We start from the raw sequence: 26,038 nt of genomic DNA, 5'->3' as shown, positions 1-26,038 counted from the left end.
AGGGCTTGGACAATTCCATGGCAAAACGGCACCTATCAACATTGTAGCCAACACAATATAACAACTGTTTCTGCCCGGTTTCGAACCGGGGACCTTTCGCGTGTGAGGCGAACGTGATAACCACTACACTACAGAAACAGATACCTACAGTTGATTTTTCTGTAATGAAACTGCTCCGAACTGGCTATTCCATGGGCCTCTGGCTTTAGATTTCTTTCATGCAACCTGCCCGACATCCCTAGCTGAACGCTCGTACATGCCATGCAAGACCAGATGTTTGGTATTAGCTCAGACTGGGCAGGGCTGAAGCATGAGACTCTAGCAAAGAATTATCCACTACTGCAAAGAAAAAATTGATGTTGGTTTTGAAACGCAAACTTCAAAACAACTTGAAAAGAGTACCAAGAAAAGGGCTCGTCCGGGATTTGAACCCGGGACCTCTCGCACCCAAAGCGAGAATCATACCCCTAGACCAACGAGCCCTCAAAATCCTCTTACCTCTCAAAAGCTAATACCGGCTCTAAGCCCGCAATGAAGATCATGCTGGTATCTTTATGATGCTTGGTCTGTGAATACGCATGAAAGTCAGTCTCAACTTACCCTTTCTCAAACGATAGCACTATCATTTACAAGTGTCTCCTTTTATTCCGTCCCAGCTTTGGACACGTCTTACAGGAAGTCAGCCCTTATTTATATATTTCTTCAGTGGCTGAAGCTTAATGAGAAAGAGTAACAAGTTGTTCATAACAACATAAGAAACACATTGTGCATTTTCTCTTAAATACTCCTTCACTTTGTGCCAAAAGAAATACCAAGGTGAATACCTAGGCCACAGATTCAAGCTAAAGATCTTCCTGCTGAATGCAAGGCGCAATAAAAACTGCATATCGCTGGACTAAAGCATTCCTTGCATAGCCTCTAACATCATAACATAACTGAGCTGCTAGCAGCAAGCTAACCAATACCTTTCTGAAATGAGAATGACATGTGCTTATCTGCTCAATCAGTGCTCAATCAGGCTCGATCAGGCGAGATTTAGAAAAGGTGGAAAGGGTCCAAGTGGATGCCCCTTCCTTTTTAGGGTGGGTCCTGCTGACTATCATAGGATTGCTTGTAAAAGTGGCCAGGGTCAGAGGAAAAGCTGCCAACACTTCTTAGCGTTCTCTATAGATGCAGCCATTTTCTGTGACTGTAATTTCGGCCTTTTCCCAGAAGTCTCTATTCTGCCTATGCAAATTAACAAAAGCAGTGCTTATTCCTCACTTGCTCAAATGTCCTTCCTGTCCAGAAAGCTCTGATTAAGCATGCTTATTTTCTTTTTCTGGGATATTTTAAATTGTTTCGCTGTCCAGTCTGTGGCAGTAGAAAGCTGCTTATGATGCCAGGTTTTGATGAATCCCCAAGGTACAAGTACAGAGGAATATATCAGTCTCTAGGATATGGAACTTTTAGCTAACACATCACAATATGTGATGCTTGCCAAGAAAACACTACATTCTGGAGCGCTGATGATCAGAACATTCTGCTCCTGAAGGATAGAAAAGACAGCTTGATTGAAATAAAGTCTGTTTATATTGACGCTCTCTCTCTCCCTATATATACATACATGCGTACACACACACACACAGGTATGTCATGCATTTCTTCAGATTTGTTTAAACCATTTACCATTTATTGGAGAATCCCTACTTTTCAAGTGACTGCAAATGAAGCCATCTCTGGCACTTTTTGTGCAAAGTAAGAGACACACATGACACCTTTTTATAAAAGTCATCGGTTTCTTTGTTACTGTGTACTTTCAAAGCATGGGGCTTTCACACGTCAGGTAAACCTGATTACCACTACACAACAAAAGCAGATGCAGCTTTCTTATCTATGTCGTGATAGAACAGTTGTGAATTGAGTAGAAGAAGGGCCCTGATGTGATACTTATTACATGCAGCCTGTAAGATAGTCAAACATGCAGGCTAAGAAGGAAGATGCAAATATCAATGTATTAGAAAAACACCTAAAGGCGAGTGATATGCTTTCATTCATGCATGGCTAGGAAAAATCGCCATACTGTTGCAAACATTCTTACACCACCAACTGGAAATAAATGATTCTGACATTAAACGTAAAGGTGACAATGCATTTGTATCATCACCTTGAGAAGGATCATCTTGGAATTGAGCCGAGGGCCTCTGCACTCAAAGCCAGAAACACTCCACTAAAATAAGATTCCTGTTGGTGCCAACAATTCTCCATGTTAATGCTTGTTCTAGGTGAGCAGTGAACCGATTGCAGGGCTCTTTTGAAAGCAAGGTCTGAGAACCAACAGATACATCCACACGCTGATTACTTTAGTGTTTTGAGAGAATTCCCTTTCTTGGAACGAGATTGCATGAAATAATCTTCAGGGCTTGGACAATTCCATGGCAAAACGGCACCTATCAACATTGTAGCCAACACAATATAACAACTGTTTCTGCCCGGTTTCGAACCGGGGACCTTTCGCGTGTGAGGCGAACGTGATAACCACTACACTACAGAAACAGATACCTACAGTTGATTTTTCTGTAATGAAACTGCTCCGAACTGGCTATTCCATGGGCCTCTGGCTTTAGATTTCTTTCATGCAACCTGCCCGACATCCCTAGCTGAACGCTCGTACATGCCATGCAAGACCAGATGTTTGGTATTAGCTCAGACTGGGCAGGGCTGAAGCATGAGACTCTAGCAAAGAATTATCCACTACTGCAAAGAAAAAATTGATGTTGGTTTTGAAACGCAAACTTCAAAACAACTTGAAAAGAGTACCAAGAAAAGGGCTCGTCCGGGATTTGAACCCGGGACCTCTCGCACCCAAAGCGAGAATCATACCCCTAGACCAACGAGCCCTCAAAATCCTCTTACCTCTCAAAAGCTAATACCGGCTCTAAGCCCGCAATGAAGATCATGCTGGTATCTTTATGATGCTTGGTCTGTGAATACGCATGAAAGTCAGTCTCAACTTACCCTTTCTCAAACGATAGCACTATCATTTACAAGTGTCTCCTTTTATTCCGTCCCAGCTTTGGACACGTCTTACAGGAAGTCAGCCCTTATTTATATATTTCTTCAGTGGCTGAAGCTTAATGAGAAAGAGTAACAAGTTGTTCATAACAACATAAGAAACACATTGTGCATTTTCTCTCAAATACTCCTTCACTTTGTGCCAAAAGAAATACCAAGGTGAATACCTAGGCCACAGATTCAAGCTAAAGATCTTCCTGCTGAATGCAAGGCGCAATAAAAACTGCATATCGCTGGACTAAAGCATTCCTTGCATAGCCTCTAACATCATAACATAACTGAGCTGCTAGCAGCAAGCTAACCAATACCTTTCTGAAATGAGAATGACATGTGCTTATCTGCTCAACCAGTGCTCAATCAGGCTCGATCAGGCGAGATTTAGAAAAGGTGGAAAGGGTCCAAGTGGATGCCCCTTCCTTTTTAGGGTGGGTCCTGCTGACTATCATAGGATTGCTTGTAAAAGTGGCCAGGGTCAGAGGAAAAGCTGCCAACACTTCTTAGCGTTCTCTATAGATGCAGCCATTTTCTGTGACTGTAATTTCGGCCTTTTCCCAGAAGTCTCTATTCTGCCTATGCAAATTAACAAAAGCAGTGCTTATTCCTCACTTGCTCAAATGTCCTTCCTGTCCAGAAAGCTCTGATTAAGCATGCTTATTTTCTTTTTCTGGGATATTTTAAATTGTTTCGCTGTCCAGTCTGTGGCAGTAGAAAGCTGCTTATGATGCCAGGTTTTGATGAATCCCCAAGGTACAAGTACAGAGGAATATATCAGTCTCTAGGATATGGAACTTTTAGCTAACACATCACAATATGTGATGCTTGCCAAGAAAACACTACATTCTGGAGCGCTGATGATCAGAACATTCTGCTCCTGAAGGATAGAAAAGACAGCTTGATTGAAATAAAGTCTGTTTATATTGACGCTCTCTCTCTCCCTATATATACATACATGCGTACACACACACACACAGGTATGTCATGCATTTCTTCAGATTTGTTTCAACCATTTACCATTTATTGGAGAATCCCTACTTTTCAAGTGACTGCAAATGAAGTCATCTCTGGCACTTTTTGTGCAAAGTAAGAGACACACATGACACCTTTTTATAAAAGTCATCGGTTTCTTTGTTACTGTGTACTTTCAAAGCATGGGGCTTTCACACGTCAGGTAAACCTGATTACCACTACACAACAAAAGCAGATGCAGCTTTCTTATCTATGTCGTGATAGAACAGTTGTGAATTGAGCAGAAGAAGGGCCCTGATGTGATACTTATTACATGCAGCCTGTAAGATAGTCAAACATGCAGGCTAAGAAGGAAGATGCAAATATCAATGTATTAGAAAAACACCTAAAGGCGAGTGATATGCTTTCATTCATGCATGGCTAGGAAAAATCGCCATACTGTTGCAAACATTCTTACACCACCAACTGGAAATAAATGATTCTGACATTAAACGTAAAGGTGACAATGCATTTGTATCATCACCTTGAGAAGGATCATCTTGGAATTGAGCCGAGGGCCTCTGCACTCAAAGCCAGAAACACTCCACTAAAATAAGATTCCTGTTGGTGCCAACAATTCTCCATGTTAATGCTTGTTCTAGGTGAGCAGTGAACCGATTGCAGGGCTCTTTTGAAAGCAAGGTCTGAGAACCAACAGATACATCCACACGCCGATTACTTTAGTGTTTTGAGAGAATTCCCTTTCTTGGAACGAGATTGCATGAAATAATCTTCAGGGCTTGGACAATTCCATGGCAAAACGGCACCTATCAACATTGTAGCCAACACAATATAACAACTGTTTCTGCCCGGTTTCGAACCGGGGACCTTTCGCGTGTGAGGCGAACGTGATAACCACTACACTACAGAAACAGATACCTACAGTTGATTTTTCTGTAATGAAACTGCTCCGAACTGGCTATTCCATGGGCCTCTGGCTTTAGATTTCTTTCATGCAACCTGCCCGACATCCCTAGCTGAACGCTCGTACATGCCATGCAAGACCAGATGTTTGGTATTAGCTCAGACTGGGCAGGGCTGAAGCATGAGACTCTAGCAAAGAATTATCCACTACTGCAAAGAAAAAATTGATGTTGGTTTTGAAACGCAAACTTCAAAACAACTTGAAAAGAGTACCAAGAAAAGGGCTCGTCCGGGATTTGAACCCGGGACCTCTCGCACCCAAAGCGAGAATCATACCCCTAGACCAACGAGCCCTCAAAATCCTCTTACCTCTCAAAAGCTAATACCGGCTCTAAGCCCGCAATGAAGATCATGCTGGTATCTTTATGATGCTTGGTCTGTGAATACGCATGAAAGTCAGTCTCAACTTACCCTTTCTCAAACGATAGCACTATCATTTACAAGTGTCTCCTTTTATTCCGTCCCAGCTTTGGACACGTCTTACAGGAAGTCAGCCCTTATTTATATATTTCTTCAGTGGCTGAAGCTTAATGAGAAAGAGTAACAAGTTGTTCATAACAACATAAGAAACACATTGTGCATTTTCTCTTAAATACTCCTTCACTTTGTGCCAAAAGAAATACCAAGGTGAATACCTAGGCCACAGATTCAAGCTAAAGATCTTCCTGCTGAATGCAAGGCGCAATAAAAACTGCATATCGCTGGACTAAAGCATTCCTTGCATAGCCTCTAACATCATAACATAACTGAGCTGCTAGCAGCAAGCTAACCAATACCTTTCTGAAATGAGAATGACATGTGCTTATCTGCTCAATCAGTGCTCAATTAGGCTCGATCAGGCGAGATTTAGAAAAGGTGGAAAGGGTCCAAGTGGATGCCCCTTCCTTTTTAGGGTGGGTCCTGCTGACTATCATAGGATTGCTTGTAAAAGTGGCCAGGGTCAGAGGAAAAGCTGCCAACACTTCTTAGCGTTCTCTATAGATGCAGCCATTTTCTGTGACTGTAATTTCGGCCTTTTCCCAGAAGTCTCTATTCTGCCTATGCAAATTAACAAAAGCAGTGCTTATTCCTCACTTGCTCAAATGTCCTTCCTGTCCAGAAAGCTCTGATTAAGCATGCTTATTTTCTTTTTCTGGGATATTTTAAATTGTTTCGCTGTCCAGTCTGTGGCAGTAGAAAGCTGCTTATGATGCCAGGTTTTGATGAATCCCCAAGGTACAAGTACAGAGGAATATATCAGTCTCTAGGATATGGAACTTTTAGCTAACACATCACAATATGTGATGCTTGCCAAGAAAACACTACATTCTGGAGCGCTGATGATCAGAACATTCTGCTCCTGAAGGATAGAAAAGACAGCTTGATTGAAATAAAGTCTGTTTATATTGACGCTCTCTCTCTCCCTATATATACATACATGCATACACACACACACACAGGTATGTCATGCATTTCTTCAGATTTGTTTCAACCATTTACCATTTATTGGAGAATCCCTACTTTTCAAGTGACTGCAAATGAAGTCATCTCTGGCACTTTTTGTGCAAAGTAAGAGACACACATGACACCTTATTATAAAAGTCATCGGTTTCTTTGTTACTGTGTACTTTCAAAGCATGGGGCTTTCACACGTCAGGTAAACCTGATTACCACTACACAACAAAAGCAGATGCAGCTTTCTTATCTATGTCGTGATAGAACAGTTGTGAATTGAGTAGAAGAAGGGCCCTGATGTGATACTTATTACATGCAGCCTGTAAGATAGTCAAACATGCAGGCTAGGAAGGAAGATGCAAATATCAATGTATTAGAAAAACACCTAAAGGCGAGTGATATGCTTTCATTCATGCATGGCTAGGAAAAATCGCCATACTGTTGCAAACATTCTTACACCACCAACTGGAAATAAATGATTCTGACATTAAACGTAAAGGTGAGAATGCATTTGTATCATCACCTTGAGAAGGATCATCTTGGAATTGAGCCGAGGGCCTCTGCACTCAAAGCCAGAAACACTCCACTAAAATAAGATTCCTGTTGGTGCCAACAATTCTCCATGTTAATGCTTGTTCTAGGTGAGCAGTGAACCGATTGCAGGGCTCTTTTGAAAGCAAGGTCTGAGAACCAACAGATACATCCACACGCCGATTACTTTAGTGTTTTGAGAGAATTCCCTTTCTTGGAACGAGATTGCATGAAATAATCTTCAGGGCTTGGACAATTCCATGGCAAAACGGCACCTATCAACATTGTAGCCAACACAATATAACAACTGTTTCTGCCCGGTTTCGAACCGGGGACCTTTCGCGTGTGAGGCGAACGTGATAACCACTACACTACAGAAACAGATACCTACAGTTGATTTTTCTGTAATGAAACTGCTCCGAACTGGCTATTCCATGGGCCTCTGGCTTTAGATTTCTTTCATGCAACCTGCCCGACATCCCTAGCTGAACGCTCGTACATGCCATGCAAGACCAGATGTTTGGTATTAGCTCAGACTGGGCAGGGCTGAAGCATGAGACTCTAGCAAAGAATTATCCACTACTGCAAAGAAAAAATTGATGTTGGTTTTGAAACGCAAACTTCAAAACAACTTGAAAAGAGTACCAAGAAAAGGGCTCATCCGGGATTTGAACCCGGGACCTCTCGCACCCAAAGCGAGAATCATACCCCTAGACCAACGAGCCCTCAAAATCCTCTTACCTCTCAAAAGCTAATACCGGCTCTAAGCCCGCAATGAAGATCATGCTGGTATCTTTATGATGCTTGGTCTGTGAATACGCATGAAAGTCAGTCTCAACTTACCCTTTCTCAAACGATAGCACTATCATTTACAAGTGTCTCCTTTTATTCCGTCCCAGCTTTGGACACGTCTTACAGGAAGTCAGCCCTTATTTATATATTTCTTCAGTGGCTGAAGCTTAATGAGAAAGAGTAACAAGTTGTTCATAACAACATAAGAAACACATTGTGCATTTTCTCTTAAATACTCCTTCACTTTGTGCCAAAAGAAATACCAAGGTGAATACCTAGGCCACAGATTCAAGCTAAAGATCTTCCTGCTGAATGCAAGGCGCAATAAAAACTGCATATCGCTGGACTAAAGCATTCCTTGCATAGCCTCTAACATCATAACATAACTGAGCTGCTAGCAGCAAGCTAACCAATACCTTTCTGAAATGAGAATGACATGTGCTTATCTGCTCAATCAGTGCTCGATCAGGCGAGATTTAGAAAAGGTGGAAAGGGTCCAAGTGGATGCCCCTTCCTTTTTAGGGTGGGTCCTGCTGACTATCATAGGATTGCTTGTAAAAGTGGCCAGGGTCAGAGGAAAAGCTGCCAACACTTCTTAGCGTTCTCTATAGATGCAGCCATTTTCTGTGACTGTAATTTCGGCCTTTTCCCAGAAGTCTCTATTCTGCCTATGCAAATTAACAAAAGCAGTGCTTATTCCTCACTTGCTCAAATGTCCTTCCTGTCCAGAAAGCTCTGATTAAGCATGCTTATTTTCTTTTTCTGGGATATTTTAAATTGTTTCGCTGTCCAGTCTGTGGCAGTAGAAAGCTGCTTATGATGCCAGGTTTTGATGAATCCCCAAGGTACAAGTACAGAGGAATATATCAGTCTCTAGGATATGGAACTTTTAGCTAACACATCACAATATGTGATGCTTGCCAAGAAAACACTACATTCTGGAGCGCTGATGATCAGAACATTCTGCTCCTGAAGGATAGAAAAGACAGCTTGATTGAAATAAAGTCTGTTTATATTGACGCTCTCTCTCTCCCTATATATACATACATGCGTACACACACACACACAGGTATGTCATGCATTTCTTCAGATTTGTTTCAACCATTTACCATTTATTGGAGAATCCCTACTTTTCAAGTGACTGCAAATGAAGTCATCTCTGGCACTTTTTGTGCAAAGTAAGAGACACACATGACACCTTTTTATAAAAGTCATCAGTTTCTTTGTTACTGTGTACTTTCAAAGCATGGGGCTTTCACACGTCAGGTAAACCTGATTACCACTACACAACAAAAGCAGATGCAGCTTTCTTATCTATGTCGTGATAGAACAGTTGTGAATTGAGTAGAAGAAGGGCCCTGATGTGATACTTATTACATGCAGCCTGTAAGATAGTCAAACATGCAGGCTAAGAAGGAAGATGCAAATATCAATGTATTAGAAAAACACCTAAAGGCGAGTGATATGCTTTCATTCATGCATGGCTAGGAAAAATCGCCATACTGTTGCAAACATTCTTACACCACCAACTGGAAATAAATGATTCTGACATTAAACGTAAAGGTGACAATGCATTTGTATCATCACCTTGAGAAGGATCATCTTGGAATTGAGCCGAGGGCCTCTGCACTCAAAGCCAGAAACACTCCACTAAAATAAGATTCCTGTTGGTGCCAACAATTCTCCATGTTAATGCTTGTTCTAGGTGAGCAGTGAACCGATTGCAGGGCTCTTTTGAAAGCAAGGTCTGAGAACCAACAGATACATCCACACGCCGATTACTTTAGTGTTTTGAGAGAATTCCCTTTCTTGGAACGAGATTGCATGAAATAATCTTCAGGGCTTGGACAATTCCATGGCAAAACGGCACCTATCAACATTGTAGCCAACACAATATAACAACTGTTTCTGCCCGGTTTCGAACCGGGGACCTTTCGCGTGTGAGGCGAACGTGATAACCACTACACTACAGAAACAGATACCTACAGTTGATTTTTCTGTAATGAAACTGCTCCGAACTGGCTATTCCATGGGCCTCTGGCTTTAGATTTCTTTCATGCAACCTGCCCGACATCCCTAGCTGAACGCTCGTACATGCCATGCAAGACCAGATGTTTGGTATTAGCTCAGACTGGGCAGGGCTGAAGCATGAGACTCTAGCAAAGAATTATCCACTACTGCAAAGAAAAAATTGATGTTGGTTTTGAAACGCAAACTTCAAAACAACTTGAAAAGAGTACCAAGAAAAGGGCTCATCCGGGATTTGAACCCGGGACCTCTCGCACCCAAAGCGAGAATCATACCCCTAGACCAACGAGCCCTCAAAATCCTCTTACCTCTCAAAAGCTAATACCGGCTCTAAGCCCGCAATGAAGATCATGCTGGTATCTTTATGATGCTTGGTCTGTGAATACGCATGAAAGTCAGTCTCAACTTACCCTTTCTCAAACGATAGCACTATCATTTACAAGTGTCTCCTTTTATTCCGTCCCAGCTTTGGACACGTCTTACAGGAAGTCAGCCCTTATTTATATATTTCTTCAGTGGCTGAAGCTTAATGAGAAAGAGTAACAAGTTGTTCATAACAACATAAGAAACACATTGTGCATTTTCTCTTAAATACTCCTTCACTTTGTGCCAAAAGAAATACCAAGGTGAATACCTAGGCCACAGATTCAAGCTAAAGATCTTCCTGCTGAATGCAAGGCGCAATAAAAACTGCATATCGCTGGACTAAAGCATTCCTTGCATAGCCTCTAACATCATAACATAACTGAGCTGCTAGCAGCAAGCTAACCAATACCTTTCTGAAATGAGAATGACATGTGCTTATCTGCTCAATCAGTGCTCAATCAGGCTCGATCAGGCGAGATTTAGAAAAGGTGGAAAGGGTCCAAGTGGATGCCCCTTCCTTTTTAGGGTGGGTCCTGCTGACTATCATAGGATTGCTTGTAAAAGTGGCCAGGGTCAGAGGAAAAGCTGCCAACACTTCTTAGCGTTCTCTATAGATGCAGCCATTTTCTGTGACTGTAATTTCGGCCTTTTCCCAGAAGTCTCTATTCTGCCTATGCAAATTAACAAAAGCAGTGCTTATTCCTCACTTGCTCAAATGTCCTTCCTGTCCAGAAAGCTCTGATTAAGCATGCTTATTTTCTTTTTCTGGGATATTTTAAATTGTTTCGCTGTCCAGTCTGTGGCAGTAGAAAGCTGCTTATGATGCCAGGTTTTGATGAATCCCCAAGGTACAAGTACAGAGGAATATATCAGTCTCTAGGATATGGAACTTTTAGCTAACACATCACAATATGTGATGCTTGCCAAGAAAACACTACATTCTGGAGCGCTGATGATCAGAACATTCTGCTCCTGAAGGATAGAAAAGACAGCTTGATTGAAATAAAGTCTGTTTATATTGACGCTCTCTCTCTCCCTATATATACATACATGCATACACACACACACACAGGTATGTCATGCATTTCTTCAGATTTGTTTCAACCATTTACCATTTATTGGAGAATCCCTACTTTTCAAGTGACTGCAAATGAAGTCATCTCTGGCACTTTTTTGTGCAAAGTAAGAGACACACATGACACCTTATTATAAAAGTCATCGGTTTCTTTGTTACTGTGTACTTTCAAAGCATGGGGCTTTCACACGTCAGGTAAACCTGATTACCACTACACAACAAAAGCAGATGCAGCTTTCTTATCTATGTCGTGATAGAACAGTTGTGAATTGAGTAGAAGAAGGGCCCTGATGTGATACTTATTACATGCAGCCTGTAAGATAGTCAAACATGCAGGCTAGGAAGGAAGATGCAAATATCAATGTATTAGAAAAACACCTAAAGGCGAGTGATATGCTTTCATTCATGCATGGCTAGGAAAAATCGCCATACTGTTGCAAACATTCTTACACCACCAACTGGAAATAAATGATTCTGACATTAAACGTAAAGGTGAGAATGCATTTGTATCATCACCTTGAGAAGGATCATCTTGGAATTGAGCCGAGGGCCTCTGCACTCAAAGCCAGAAACACTCCACTAAAATAAGATTCCTGTTGGTGCCAACAATTCTCCATGTTAATGCTTGTTCTAGGTGAGCAGTGAACCGATTGCAGGGCTCTTTTGAAAGCAAGGTCTGAGAACCAACAGATACATCCACACGCCGATTACTTTAGTGTTTTGAGAGAATTCCCTTTCTTGGAACGAGATTGCATGAAATAATCTTCAGGGCTTGGACAATTCCATGGCAAAACGGCACCTATCAACATTGTAGCCAACACAATATAACAACTGTTTCTGCCCGGTTTCGAACCGGGGACCTTTCGCGTGTGAGGCGAACGTGATAACCACTACACTACAGAAACAGATACCTACAGTTGATTTTTCTGTAATGAAACTGCTCCGAACTGGCTATTCCATGGGCCTCTGGCTTTAGATTTCTTTCATGCAACCTGCCCGACATCCCTAGCTGAACGCTCGTACATGCCATGCAAGACCAGATGTTTGGTATTAGCTCAGACTGGGCAGGGCTGAAGCATGAGACTCTAGCAAAGAATTATCCACTACTGCAAAGAAAAAATTGATGTTGGTTTTGAAACGCAAACTTCAAAACAACTTGAAAAGAGTACCAAGAAAAGGGCTCATCCGGGATTTGAACCCGGGACCTCTCGCACCCAAAGCGAGAATCATACCCCTAGACCAACGAGCCCTCAAAATCCTCTTACCTCTCAAAAGCTAATACCGGCTCTAAGCCCGCAATGAAGATCATGCTGGTATCTTTATGATGCTTGGTCTGTGAATACGCATGAAAGTCAGTCTCAACTTACCCTTTCTCAAACGATAGCACTATCATTTACAAGTGTCTCCTTTTATTCCGTCCCAGCTTTGGACACGTCTTACAGGAAGTCAGCCCTTATTTATATATTTCTTCAGTGGCTGAAGCTTAATGAGAAAGAGTAACAAGTTGTTCATAACAACATAAGAAACACATTGTGCATTTTCTCTTAAATACTCCTTCACTTTGTGCCAAAAGAAATACCAAGGTGAATACCTAGGCCACAGATTCAAGCTAAAGATCTTCCTGCTGAATGCAAGGCGCAATAAAAACTGCATATCGCTGGACTAAAGCATTCCTTGCATAGCCTCTAACATCATAACATAACTGAGCTGCTAGCAGCAAGCTAACCAATACCTTTCTGAAATGAGAATGACATGTGCTTATCTGCTCAATCAGTGCTCGATCAGGCGAGATTTAGAAAAGGTGGAAAGGGTCCAAGTGGATGCCCCTTCCTTTTTAGGGTGGGTCCTGCTGACTATCATAGGATTGCTTGTAAAAGTGGCCAGGGTCAGAGGAAAAGCTGCCAACACTTCTTAGCGTTCTCTATAGATGCAGCCATTTTCTGTGACTGTAATTTCGGCCTTTTCCCAGAAGTCTCTATTCTGCCTATGCAAATTAACAAAAGCAGTGCTCTCTTTGCCCGGATTTTTAATTTTCGGGACAGAGACGCTATCCTGCAGACCTCCAGGCAACAGGGACCGGTCAAGCTTGATAACATGGATGTGCATTTCTACCCAGACTTTACTCCGGCGGTCCAAAAACTGAGATTGAGTTTTCTCGGAGTTAAACGTCGCCTACGGGACCTGAACCTTAAGTATTCAATGCTTTTTCCAGCTAAGCTAAGGGTGGAGGTGGATGGACGCACGCACTTTTTTGACCAACCCGAGGCGGCTGGGGACTGGTTGGACACTCTACCTGGAGATCGGGGCCGAGGGGGTGGGGGGGGTGCGGTTGGCGGGGAGGGCCCGCCGGATCAGAACTGAGGGGTGAAGAATAGGCCTTGCTCTGGACAACATTCCTTTACCATTTACTGATCGTTTAGGTTCCCCTCCGATGGAGGTCGTGTGGGGTCTGTTGGGGGCTTCCCTCCTCCTCTGGGGGACTAGTTAGTTTTCATCTATGGGGCGACAGGCACACTGCACTTTGGGGGGGCTGTCTGGGCTCATGCAGGGGTGCAGGGAGGGGGGAGTTCTGTTGGGATGGGGGGGTGGGGGGGGTGTGTTGTTTGTTTGCACCGCAAGGCAAGCCCTTTACTGTATTGTTGCTCTCGAGAGGCTCTGTGGGGGACGACTGATTGCTTCTACGTATGATGGGGGGTAGGGATTTGACTGTGTTGTCATGGAATGTTAACGGCCTGGGGGACAGGATTAAGCGTGGTGTGGTCCTGCAGTACCTGAAACGTATCTCACCAGATGTTATCTTCCTGCAGGAGACACACCTTATAGGTAACTCCTTCCATGCCATGAATCGGCGAGGCTATCGTTTGGTGGCCCACTCGGGCTTCACCTCGGGCTCGCGGGGGGTGGGTATCATGATTAAGAACTCGCTCCCGTTGGAGATTGATGAGGTGCGCCATGATGAGAGGGGACGCTACACTGTTCTGGTGGGTAGAATGGAGGGTAGAGTGTTTGTTTTTATATCAGTGTACGTCCCGCCTGGGTTACAATCTACTACATTTGCGGATTTGGGGCGCCTCCTCCTGGACCTCCCGGGTGGCCTGCTGGTGGTTGGGGGGGACTTTAATGCGGTAGTTTCTGGGTCTATGGATCGCCATCCCCCTAGGGACCTCCCCCGGGCACAGGCCTGGCTGTCCGGCCTTTTAGATACTTTGGGCCTGGTGGATTGCTGGCGACTAAAGCATCCCGCACAGCGGCAATACACCTTCCACTCGGGTGCCCATGGTAGCCTCTCGCGGCTTGATTATATCCTTGTCCCGGCGGCCTATGCTGGGAGGGTGGGAGAGGTATGCCATCTGGCGCGGGGCATTTCAGGTCACTCCCCAGTACTGTTACACTTCGATGTCTTCCCTAGGGGGGAGGGCAGGGTGGCTCCAATCAATGCTTGGTACTTGCGTAACCCCACTATTCGTGCCGACTTGATCAAATCCTTACAGCGATATTTTGATGAGAATGTGGGGTCTGTCCCTTCGGCCATCTCCCTGTGGGAGGCTTTTAAGGTAGTTCTCAGAGGGGAGGCCCTCTCCTCTATCTCCCATGCCAGGAGGCGCGAGCGGGAGGAGGTAACCCGGGTGGAGGCCGAGATTGCGGAGCTGGAGGGTGACCTGGGGAGCGGGGTAACAGACGCCAAGTTGCATGTTCTGCACCTCAAGCAGGCGGCCTATAGGGCCCTCGTCACGGAGGCGGCCAGGGGCCTCAGTAGAGAGCAACAGGGGCGACTGTATGATGTGGGTGATAAGGCTGGTAAATTGATTGCGTGGTTGGACAAGAGGGAGAGAGCGAGTCGTGTGGTTCCTTTGATTGAGGGGATGGATGGTGTGCCTGTCACCGAGCCGGAAGCCATTGTCTCCTGCTTCGCGGATTACTTCCGCGAGGTGTACTCCCCGGTTTCTCCCTGCTCGGAGGAAGATTCCCATGCCCTGCTTCGGGACATCGCGCTGCCCTCCCTTACGGTGGAGGACAGGGATTTGTTGGACGCTCCTCCCACCTCGGACGAAATTGCCCTGGCTATTCGCTCGGTCGCATCCGGCAAGGCCATGGGCCCCAATGGTATCCCCATCGAGCTTTACAAGCTGCGACCGGATGTACTGGCGCCCCACCTGCGCGCCATGTTCCTGGCGGCCCACTCGCAGGGTTCCCTCCCGCCGGACCAGCGTCTGGCTACAATCGTGGTGATCCACAAAGAGGGGAGACCCCGTGAGCGGGTTACATCCTATAGGCCTATCTCGCTCTTGAACGCGGAACCCAAAATCCTCGCCAAGGTACTGGCCAACCGGCTGGTTGGCGTGGTGGGGGATTTGGTCCACCAAGACCAATCCGGCTTTATACCCCATCGCAACACGGCTCTTAATCTGCGACGCTTGCATGGGGTGCTCGCGCGTGTCCCGTTTGTGCGGGAGCCGGCCATCTTGGCGTCCTTGGACGCCACCATGGCGTTTGACACACTTGAATGGCCATACATCTGGGCGATGCTGGCGAAATTTGGATTTGGACCGGGATTCATTAGCTGGGTCAAATTGTTGTATTCGGGCCCATTGGCGCAGGTGGTGGTGAATGGGCGAGTCTCGGCCCCCTTTGCGCTGGGGCGGGGCACGCGTCAGGGTTGCCCCTTGTCACCGCTCCTGTTTGCATTGGCCTTGGAGCCCTTGGCGGAGTGGCTGCGGTGGCACCCCTCCATCCGTGGTCTCCGCTGGACCCCCGAGCATGAGGACCGCGTGTCCCTCTACGCCGATGATATCCTTTTGTATCTCGCCTCCCCGCGTAACTCGCTGATTGTCCTGGTTGATGTTTTGCGCTCCTTCGGTCGTAACTCAGGCCTTGTCATCAACTGGGCGAAATCCTGCGTGTATGTGCTCTCCGGGGAGGCTCCGGCCCTACCACGGGACTGCCCGATCCAGATTGCCTCCCAGGGGTTCCGGTACCTGGGTATATATATTACTCTAGACCCGGAGGCCCGCTACGAGCGGAACTTGCTACCCCCCCTCCAGCGCTTGCGGGAGGACGTTGCGCGCTGGCGGCGTCTTCCGCTTTCGCCGCTTGGCCGAGCGGCCTTGTTTAAGATGATGTCCTTGCCGCGCTTTCTGTATGCGCTTCAGAACACTATGGACTTGGTTCCGGCGCGCTACTTCCGTGAGGTGGAGAGCCTGCAGCGGCGCCTGTTCTGGGACGGGAGGCCGCGTATTGCTCTGGCTAAATTGACGCTCCCGTGGTACGATGGGGGGGTTGCCCTCCCGGACATTAAACGGTATTACTGGGCCTCCCAGCTAGCTGCGATTAATCATGGCCTTTACGGGCCCGCCCTGAACCCGGCATTTGAAATGGACAAGATGCTCCTGCCCGGTGGCGACTACAATCGAGCGCTCTACTCTGGCGCGCCCGACTCCCGTCTGACGGGACCGACGCGTGTCATGGTGCGTGTCTGGCACGCGGCTAATGCAGCGATGGGGTGGAAGGACCGTTTGACCCGGGCGACACCGCTATATGCGTCTGAGAGGTTGGGCTCCCTGTGGACATCGAAGGGCTTCGAGAAGTGGGACACGATCGGAATCAGCACAGTGGGAGACCTCTGGACAAGGGGTGGATTTAAAACTTTTGAGACGCTGCGGACGGAATTTCAGCTGCAAGGCAGTGAGTACTTTCGGTACTTACAAGTCCGCCACGCGCTGGGCTCCGTCTTCCCTGATGTTGCGTCCGTTCCGGAGTCTTCCCCCCTGGAGGACAGAGTGCTGGATGGCCATGTCCCAGACAGCACGATCTCCCTTATATATAAAAAACTGATCAACGACAGATCGTGCCTGCTGACTAGTCTCCGCGAGGCCTGGGTTGCCGACGGGCTGGAACTGGACGACGAGGACTGGATTTCCGCGGTGGCCTCTCCGAAGGAGGTGGCCATCCCGGCTCGCCTTCGCTTCGTCCAGCTTAAGATCCTCCACCGGGTTTACGTGACGGGGCCAAGGCTTCTACGTATGGGCTTTGTTGGTGACGGATTGTGTAAGCGTGGCTGTGGTGCCTTGGCAACTTTCATGCATATTCTGTGGGAATGCCCACAGGTGGAGCGATTCTGGCGTGGTGTGCATGAGGTCCTGCGTGTGGTGACGCGTGTTGCGCTGTTGCCTGAAGCGAGGAGATGCTTGCTGAATGTGTGGGAACCAAATGACTATTCGGTCCCGCAGACGCGGTGGGTGACTCTGGGATACATGATAGCTAAGCGTGACATTGCTCAATTGTGGGGATCCCAGAGACCCCCGGCGGTGTCGGCCTGGAAAGAACACATGGATTGGTGTATGTTTCGTGAAAAGGTGGTGTATGTTGCGAGGGGTAAGCCTGGGGCGTGGGTGAAAATCTGGGGCCCCTGGAACGCCTATCGCGGGGGTATTTGTGAGCCGCCACTGCTACCGGCCGCCTCACCGGCTCCGTCCCCTTAGCCGACCCCCTCCCCCAGCCGCGGGCATGTGGTTCCCCTGTCCCTGATCTATTCCCATTCCCCTCTTCAGAGTTTGGCTGCTGGTTGGGATCCCTCACTTAAGGAGCACGTGCCGTCACTTTGGATGGCGGGTTGCCTTGCGGGTGTGGTTTTTTGTGTTGTTCTGTTTGGAAAAAGGAAACCGTATTGTGGGCTTGGAGTTATGGGGCCTGCGCCATTGATATCTCCTGATTTACCGATCTGCACCGCCAAGAGACTCTTACTGTAGGTATGTCATATGCTTCTGCCACTCTAGCGGCCGGCCGGATGGTTGTAGGCCCATACTTGTAACCCTTTTTAACATGTAATAAACGGTTTAAAAAAAAAAAAAAAAAAAAAAAAAACAAAAGCAGTGCTTATTCCTCACTTGCTCAAATGTCCTTCCTGTCCAGAAAGCTCTGATTAAGCATGCTTATTTTCTTTTTCTGGGATATTTTAAATTGTTTCGCTGTCCAGTCTGTGGCAGTAGAAAGCTGCTTATGATGCCAGGTTTTGATGAATCCCCAAGGTACAAGTACAGAGGAATATATCAGTCTCTAGGATATGGAACTTTTAGCTAACACATCACAATATGTGATGCTTGCCAAGAAAACACTACATTCTGGAGCGCTGATGATCAGAACATTCTGCTCCTGAAGGATAGAAAAGACAGCTTGATTGAAATAAAGTCTGTTTATATTGACGCTCTCTCTCTCCCTATATATACATACATGCGTACACACACACACACAGGTATGTCATGCATTTCTTCAGATTTGTTTCAACCATTTACCATTTATTGGAGAATCCCTACTTTTCAAGTGACTGCAAATGAAGTCATCTCTGGCACTTTTTGTGCAAAGTAAGAGACACACATGACACCTTTTTATAAAAGTCATCAGTTTCTTTGTTACTGTGTACTTTCAAAGCATGGGGCTTTCACACGTCAGGTAAACCTGATTACCACTACACAACAAAAGCAGATGCAGCTTTCTTATCTATGTCGTGATAGAACAGTTGTGAATTGAGTAGAAGAAGGGCCCTGATGTGATACTTATTACATGCAGCCTGTAAGATAGTCAAACATGCAGGCTAAGAAGGAAGATGCAAATATCAATGTATTAGAAAAACACCTAAAGGCGAGTGATATGCTTTCATTCATGCATGGCTAGGAAAAATCGCCATACTGTTGCAAACATTCTTACACCACCAACTGGAAATAAATGATTCTGACATTAAACGTAAAGGTGACAATGCATTTGTATCATCACCTTGAGAAGGATCATCTTGGAATTGAGCCGAGGGCCTCTGCACTCAAAGCCAGAAACACTCCACTAAAATAAGATTCCTGTTGGTGCCAACAATTCTCCATGTTAATGCTTGTTCTAGGTGAGCAGTGAACCGATTGCAGGGCTCTTTTGAAAGCAAGGTCTGAGAACCAACAGATACATCCACACGCCGATTACTTTAGTGTTTTGAGAGAATTCCCTTTCTTGGAACGAGATTGCATGAAATAATCTTCAGGGCTTGGACAATTCCATGGCAAAACGGCACCTATCAACATTGTAGCCAACACAATATAACAACTGTTTCTGCCCGGTTTCGAACCGGGGACCTTTCGCGTGTGAGGCGAACGTGATAACCACTACACTACAGAAACAGATACCTACAGTTGATTTTTCTGTAATGAAACTGCTCCGAACTGGCTATTCCATGGGCCTCTGGCTTTAGATTTCTTTCATGCAACCTGCCCGACATCCCTAGCTGAACGCTCGTACATGCCATGCAAGACCAGATGTTTGGTATTAGCTCAGACTGGGCAGGGCTGAAGCATGAGACTCTAGCAAAGAATTATCCACTACTGCAAAGAAAAAATTGATGTTGGTTTTGAAACGCAAACTTCAAAACAACTTGAAAAGAGTACCAAGAAAAGGGCTCGTCCGGGATTTGAACCCGGGACCTCTCGCACCCAAAGCGAGAATCATACCCCTAGACCAACGAGCCCTCAAAATCCTCTTACCTCTCAAAAGCTAATACCGGCTCTAAGCCCGCAATGAAGATCATGCTGGTATCTTTATGATGCTTGGTCTGTGAATACGCATGAAAGTCAGTCTCAACTTACCCTTTCTCAAACGATAGCACTATCATTTACAAGTGTCTCCTTTTATTCCGTCCCAGCTTTGGACACGTCTTACAGGAAGTCAGCCCTTATTTATATATTTCTTCAGTGGCTGAAGCTTAATGAGAAAGAGTAACAAGTTGTTCATAACAACATAAGAAACACATTGTGCATTTTCTCTTAAATACTCCTTCACTTTGTGCCAAAAGAAATACCAAGGTGAATACCTAGGCCACAGATTCAAGCTAAAGATCTTCCTGCTGAATGCAAGGCGCAATAAAAACTGCATATCGCTGGACTAAAGCATTCCTTGCATAGCCTCTAACATCATAACATAACTGAGCTGCTAGCAGCAAGCTAACCAATACCTTTCTGAAATGAGAATGACATGTGCTTATCTGCTCAATCAGTGCTCAATCAGGCTCGATCAGGCGAGATTTAGAAAAGGTGGAAAGGGTCCAAGTGGATGCCCCTTCCTTTTTAGGGTGGGTCCTGCTGACTATCATAGGATTGCTTGTAAAAGTGGCCAGGGTCAGAGGAAAAGCTGCCAACACTTCTTAGCGTTCTCTATAGATGCAGCCATTTTCTGTGACTGTAATTTCGGCCTTTTCCCAGAAGTCTCTATTCTGCCTATGCAAATTAACAAAAGCAGTGCTTATTCCTCACTTGCTCAAATGTCCTTCCTGTCCAGAAAGCTCTGATTAAGCATGCTTATTTTCTTTTTCTGGGATATTTTAAATTGTTTCGCTGTCCAGTCTGTGGCAGTAGAAAGCTGCTTATGATGCCAGGTTTTGATGAATCCCCAAGGTACAAGTACAGAGGAATATATCAGTCTCTAGGATATGGAACTTTTAGCTAACACATCACAATATGTGATGCTTGCCAAGAAAACACTACATTCTGGAGCGCTGATGATCAGAACATTCTGCTCCTGAAGGATAGAAAAGACAGCTTGATTGAAATAAAGTCTGTTTATATTGACGCTCTCTCTCTCCCTATATATACATACATGCGTACACACACACACACAGGTATGTCATGCATTTCTTCAGATTTGTTTAAACCATTTACCATTTATTGGAGAATCCCTACTTTTCAAGTGACTGCAAATGAAGCCATCTCTGGCACTTTTTGTGCAAAGTAAGAGACACACATGACACCTTTTTATAAAAGTCATCGGTTTCTTTGTTACTGTGTACTTTCAAAGCATGGGGCTTTCACACGTCAGGTAAACCTGATTACCACTACACAACAAAAGCAGATGCAGCTTTCTTATCTATGTCGTGATAGAACAGTTGTGAATTGAGTAGAAGAAGGGCCCTGATGTGATACTTATTACATGCAGCCTGTAAGATAGTCAAACATGCAGGCTAAGAAGGAAGATGCAAATATCAATGTATTAGAAAAACACCTAAAGGCGAGTGATATGCTTTCATTCATGCATGGCTAGGAAAAATCGCCATACTGTTGCAAACATTCTTACACCACCAACTGGAAATAAATGATTCTGACATTAAACGTAAAGGTGACAATGCATTTGTATCATCACCTTGAGAAGGATCATCTTGGAATTGAGCCGAGGGCCTCTGCACTCAAAGCCAGAAACACTCCACTAAAATAAGATTCCTGTTGGTGCCAACAATTCTCCATGTTAATGCTTGTTCTAGGTGAGCAGTGAACCGATTGCAGGGCTCTTTTGAAAGCAAGGTCTGAGAACCAACAGATACATCCACACGCTGATTACTTTAGTGTTTTGAGAGAATTCCCTTTCTTGGAACGAGATTGCATGAAATAATCTTCAGGGCTTGGACAATTCCATGGCAAAACGGCACCTATCAACATTGTAGCCAACACAATATAACAACTGTTTCTGCCCGGTTTCGAACCGGGGACCTTTCGCGTGTGAGGCGAACGTGATAACCACTACACTACAGAAACAGATACCTACAGTTGATTTTTCTGTAATGAAACTGCTCCGAACTGGCTATTCCATGGGCCTCTGGCTTTAGATTTCTTTCATGCAACCTGCCCGACATCCCTAGCTGAACGCTCGTACATGCCATGCAAGACCAGATGTTTGGTATTAGCTCAGACTGGGCAGGGCTGAAGCATGAGACTCTAGCAAAGAATTATCCACTACTGCAAAGAAAAAATTGATGTTGGTTTTGAAACGCAAACTTCAAAACAACTTGAAAAGAGTACCAAGAAAAGGGCTCGTCCGGGATTTGAACCCGGGACCTCTCGCACCCAAAGCGAGAATCATACCCCTAGACCAACGAGCCCTCAAAATCCTCTTACCTCTCAAAAGCTAATACCGGCTCTAAGCCCGCAATGAAGATCATGCTGGTATCTTTATGATGCTTGGTCTGTGAATACGCATGAAAGTCAGTCTCAACTTACCCTTTCTCAAACGATAGCACTATCATTTACAAGTGTCTCCTTTTATTCCGTCCCAGCTTTGGACACGTCTTACAGGAAGTCAGCCCTTATTTATATATTTCTTCAGTGGCTGAAGCTTAATGAGAAAGAGTAACAAGTTGTTCATAACAACATAAGAAACACATTGTGCATTTTCTCTCAAATACTCCTTCACTTTGTGCCAAAAGAAATACCAAGGTGAATACCTAGGCCACAGATTCAAGCTAAAGATCTTCCTGCTGAATGCAAGGCGCAATAAAAACTGCATATCGCTGGACTAAAGCATTCCTTGCATAGCCTCTAACATCATAACATAACTGAGCTGCTAGCAGCAAGCTAACCAATACCTTTCTGAAATGAGAATGACATGTGCTTATCTGCTCAACCAGTGCTCAATCAGGCTCGATCAGGCGAGATTTAGAAAAGGTGGAAAGGGTCCAAGTGGATGCCCCTTCCTTTTTAGGGTGGGTCCTGCTGACTATCATAGGATTGCTTGTAAAAGTGGCCAGGGTCAGAGGAAAAGCTGCCAACACTTCTTAGCGTTCTCTATAGATGCAGCCATTTTCTGTGACTGTAATTTCGGCCTTTTCCCAGAAGTCTCTATTCTGCCTATGCAAATTAACAAAAGCAGTGCTTATTCCTCACTTGCTCAAATGTCCTTCCTGTCCAGAAAGCTCTGATTAAGCATGCTTATTTTCTTTTTCTGGGATATTTTAAATTGTTTCGCTGTCCAGTCTGTGGCAGTAGAAAGCTGCTTATGATGCCAGGTTTTGATGAATCCCCAAGGTACAAGTACAGAGGAATATATCAGTCTCTAGGATATGGAACTTTTAGCTAACACATCACAATATGTGATGCTTGCCAAGAAAACACTACATTCTGGAGCGCTGATGATCAGAACATTCTGCTCCTGAAGGATAGAAAAGACAGCTTGATTGAAATAAAGTCTGTTTATATTGACGCTCTCTCTCTCCCTATATATACATACATGCGTACACACACACACACAGGTATGTCATGCATTTCTTCAGATTTGTTTCAACCATTTACCATTTATTGGAGAATCCCTACTTTTCAAGTGACTGCAAATGAAGTCATCTCTGGCACTTTTTGTGCAAAGTAAGAGACACACATGACACCTTTTTATAAAAGTCATCGGTTTCTTTGTTACTGTGTACTTTCAAAGCATGGGGCTTTCACACGTCAGGTAAACCTGATTACCACTACACAACAAAAGCAGATGCAGCTTTCTTATCTATGTCGTGATAGAACAGTTGTGAATTGAGCAGAAGAAGGGCCCTGATGTGATACTTATTACATGCAGCCTGTAAGATAGTCAAACATGCAGGCTAAGAAGGAAGATGCAAATATCAATGTATTAGAAAAACACCTAAAGGCGAGTGATATGCTTTCATTCATGCATGGCTAGGAAAAATCGCCATACTGTTGCAAACATTCTTACACCACCAACTGGAAATAAATGATTCTGACATTAAACGTAAAGGTGACAATGCATTTGTATCATCACCTTGAGAAGGATCATCTTGGAATTGAGCCGAGGGCCTCTGCACTCAAAGCCAGAAACACTCCACTAAAATAAGATTCCTGTTGGTGCCAACAATTCTCCATGTTAATGCTTGTTCTAGGTGAGCAGTGAACCGATTGCAGGGCTCTTTTGAAAGCAAGGTCTGAGAACCAACAGATACATCCACACGCCGATTACTTTAGTGTTTTGAGAGAATTCCCTTTCTTGGAACGAGATTGCATGAAATAATCTTCAGGGCTTGGACAATTCCATGGCAAAACGGCACCTATCAACATTGTAGCCAACACAATATAACAACTGTTTCTGCCCGGTTTCGAACCGGGGACCTTTCGCGTGTGAGGCGAACGTGATAACCACTACACTACAGAAACAGATACCTACAGTTGATTTTTCTGTAATGAAACTGCTCCGAACTGGCTATTCCATGGGCCTCTGGCTTTAGATTTCTTTCATGCAACCTGCCCGACATCCCTAGCTGAACGCTCGTACATGCCATGCAAGACCAGATGTTTGGTATTAGCTCAGACTGGGCAGGGCTGAAGCATGAGACTCTAGCAAAGAATTATCCACTACTGCAAAGAAAAAATTGATGTTGGTTTTGAAACGCAAACTTCAAAACAACTTGAAAAGAGTACCAAGAAAAGGGCTCGTCCGGGATTTGAACCCGGGACCTCTCGCACCCAAAGCGAGAATCATACCCCTAGACCAACGAGCCCTCAAAATCCTCTTACCTCTCAAAAGCTAATACCGGCTCTAAGCCCGCAATGAAGATCATGCTGGTATCTTTATGATGCTTGGTCTGTGAATACGCATGAAAGTCAGTCTCAACTTACCCTTTCTCAAACGATAGCACTATCATTTACAAGTGTCTCCTTTTATTCCGTCCCAGCTTTGGACACGTCTTACAGGAAGTCAGCCCTTATTTATATATTTCTTCAGTGGCTGAAGCTTAATGAGAAAGAGTAACAAGTTGTTCATAACAACATAAGAAACACATTGTGCATTTTCTCTTAAATACTCCTTCACTTTGTGCCAAAAGAAATACCAAGGTGAATACCTAGGCCACAGATTCAAGCTAAAGATCTTCCTGCTGAATGCAAGGCGCAATAAAAACTGCATATCGCTGGACTAAAGCATTCCTTGCATAGCCTCTAACATCATAACATAACTGAGCTGCTAGCAGCAAGCTAACCAATACCTTTCTGAAATGAGAATGACATGTGCTTATCTGCTCAATCAGTGCTCAATTAGGCTCGATCAGGCGAGATTTAGAAAAGGTGGAAAGGGTCCAAGTGGATGCCCCTTCCTTTTTAGGGTGGGTCCTGCTGACTATCATAGGATTGCTTGTAAAAGTGGCCAGGGTCAGAGGAAAAGCTGCCAACACTTCTTAGCGTTCTCTATAGATGCAGCCATTTTCTGTGACTGTAATTTCGGCCTTTTCCCAGAAGTCTCTATTCTGCCTATGCAAATTAACAAAAGCAGTGCTTATTCCTCACTTGCTCAAATGTCCTTCCTGTCCAGAAAGCTCTGATTAAGCATGCTTATTTTCTTTTTCTGGGATATTTTAAATTGTTTCGCTGTCCAGTCTGTGGCAGTAGAAAGCTGCTTATGATGCCAGGTTTTGATGAATCCCCAAGGTACAAGTACAGAGGAATATATCAGTCTCTAGGATATGGAACTTTTAGCTAACACATCACAATATGTGATGCTTGCCAAGAAAACACTACATTCTGGAGCGCTGATGATCAGAACATTCTGCTCCTGAAGGATAGAAAAGACAGCTTGATTGAAATAAAGTCTGTTTATATTGACGCTCTCTCTCTCCCTATATATACATACATGCATACACACACACACACAGGTATGTCATGCATTTCTTCAGATTTGTTTCAACCATTTACCATTTATTGGAGAATCCCTACTTTTCAAGTGACTGCAAATGAAGTCATCTCTGGCACTTTTTGTGCAAAGTAAGAGACACACATGACACCTTATTATAAAAGTCATCGGTTTCTTTGTTACTGTGTACTTTCAAAGCATGGGGCTTTCACACGTCAGGTAAACCTGATTACCACTACACAACAAAAGCAGATGCAGCTTTCTTATCTATGTCGTGATAGAACAGTTGTGAATTGAGTAGAAGAAGGGCCCTGATGTGATACTTATTACATGCAGCCTGTAAGATAGTCAAACATGCAGGCTAGGAAGGAAGATGCAAATATCAATGTATTAGAAAAACACCTAAAGGCG

The 26,038-nt window shown here is 44.7% G+C and overlaps 15 non-coding genes across 15 annotated transcripts; all 15 read right to left on the bottom strand.

Annotated features, from left to right (window-relative positions):
- Positions 1 to 65: 65 nt before the first annotated feature.
- TRNAV-CAC (transfer RNA valine (anticodon CAC)) lies at positions 66 to 138 on the bottom strand. The gene has a single exon. It is a non-coding gene; the product is annotated as a tRNA-Val (tRNA).
- A 272-nt stretch (positions 139 to 410) lies between these two features.
- Positions 411 to 482, bottom strand: TRNAP-UGG (transfer RNA proline (anticodon UGG)). Its single transcript has one exon. It is a non-coding gene; the product is annotated as a tRNA-Pro (tRNA).
- A 1,980-nt stretch (positions 483 to 2,462) lies between these two features.
- TRNAV-CAC (transfer RNA valine (anticodon CAC)) lies at positions 2,463 to 2,535 on the bottom strand. The gene has a single exon. It is a non-coding gene; the product is annotated as a tRNA-Val (tRNA).
- A 272-nt stretch (positions 2,536 to 2,807) lies between these two features.
- Positions 2,808 to 2,879, bottom strand: TRNAP-UGG (transfer RNA proline (anticodon UGG)). The gene has a single exon. It is a non-coding gene; the product is annotated as a tRNA-Pro (tRNA).
- Positions 2,880 to 4,859: 1,980 nt separating this feature from the next.
- TRNAV-CAC (transfer RNA valine (anticodon CAC)) lies at positions 4,860 to 4,932 on the bottom strand. Its single transcript has one exon. It is a non-coding gene; the product is annotated as a tRNA-Val (tRNA).
- Positions 4,933 to 5,204: 272 nt separating this feature from the next.
- TRNAP-UGG (transfer RNA proline (anticodon UGG)) lies at positions 5,205 to 5,276 on the bottom strand. Its single transcript has one exon. It is a non-coding gene; the product is annotated as a tRNA-Pro (tRNA).
- Positions 5,277 to 7,256: 1,980 nt separating this feature from the next.
- Positions 7,257 to 7,329, bottom strand: TRNAV-CAC (transfer RNA valine (anticodon CAC)). The gene has a single exon. It is a non-coding gene; the product is annotated as a tRNA-Val (tRNA).
- A 2,314-nt stretch (positions 7,330 to 9,643) lies between these two features.
- Positions 9,644 to 9,716, bottom strand: TRNAV-CAC (transfer RNA valine (anticodon CAC)). The gene has a single exon. It is a non-coding gene; the product is annotated as a tRNA-Val (tRNA).
- Positions 9,717 to 12,041: 2,325 nt separating this feature from the next.
- On the bottom strand, positions 12,042 to 12,114 carry TRNAV-CAC (transfer RNA valine (anticodon CAC)). The gene has a single exon. It is a non-coding gene; the product is annotated as a tRNA-Val (tRNA).
- Positions 12,115 to 19,292: 7,178 nt separating this feature from the next.
- Positions 19,293 to 19,365, bottom strand: TRNAV-CAC (transfer RNA valine (anticodon CAC)). Its single transcript has one exon. It is a non-coding gene; the product is annotated as a tRNA-Val (tRNA).
- A 272-nt stretch (positions 19,366 to 19,637) lies between these two features.
- Positions 19,638 to 19,709, bottom strand: TRNAP-UGG (transfer RNA proline (anticodon UGG)). Its single transcript has one exon. It is a non-coding gene; the product is annotated as a tRNA-Pro (tRNA).
- A 1,980-nt stretch (positions 19,710 to 21,689) lies between these two features.
- Positions 21,690 to 21,762, bottom strand: TRNAV-CAC (transfer RNA valine (anticodon CAC)). Its single transcript has one exon. It is a non-coding gene; the product is annotated as a tRNA-Val (tRNA).
- Positions 21,763 to 22,034: 272 nt separating this feature from the next.
- TRNAP-UGG (transfer RNA proline (anticodon UGG)) lies at positions 22,035 to 22,106 on the bottom strand. Its single transcript has one exon. It is a non-coding gene; the product is annotated as a tRNA-Pro (tRNA).
- Positions 22,107 to 24,086: 1,980 nt separating this feature from the next.
- On the bottom strand, positions 24,087 to 24,159 carry TRNAV-CAC (transfer RNA valine (anticodon CAC)). Its single transcript has one exon. It is a non-coding gene; the product is annotated as a tRNA-Val (tRNA).
- Positions 24,160 to 24,431: 272 nt separating this feature from the next.
- TRNAP-UGG (transfer RNA proline (anticodon UGG)) lies at positions 24,432 to 24,503 on the bottom strand. The gene has a single exon. It is a non-coding gene; the product is annotated as a tRNA-Pro (tRNA).
- Between the last annotated feature and the right edge of the window lie 1,535 nt (positions 24,504 to 26,038).

This window comes from Triturus cristatus, chromosome 8 (assembly GCF_964204655.1).
Source record: "Triturus cristatus chromosome 8, aTriCri1.1, whole genome shotgun sequence".
In the NCBI taxonomy this organism is placed as follows: domain Eukaryota; kingdom Metazoa; phylum Chordata; class Amphibia; order Caudata; family Salamandridae; genus Triturus; species Triturus cristatus.
Note: the sequence above shows the minus strand (reverse complement) of the source record. Positions and strands in the feature narration are given on the sequence as shown.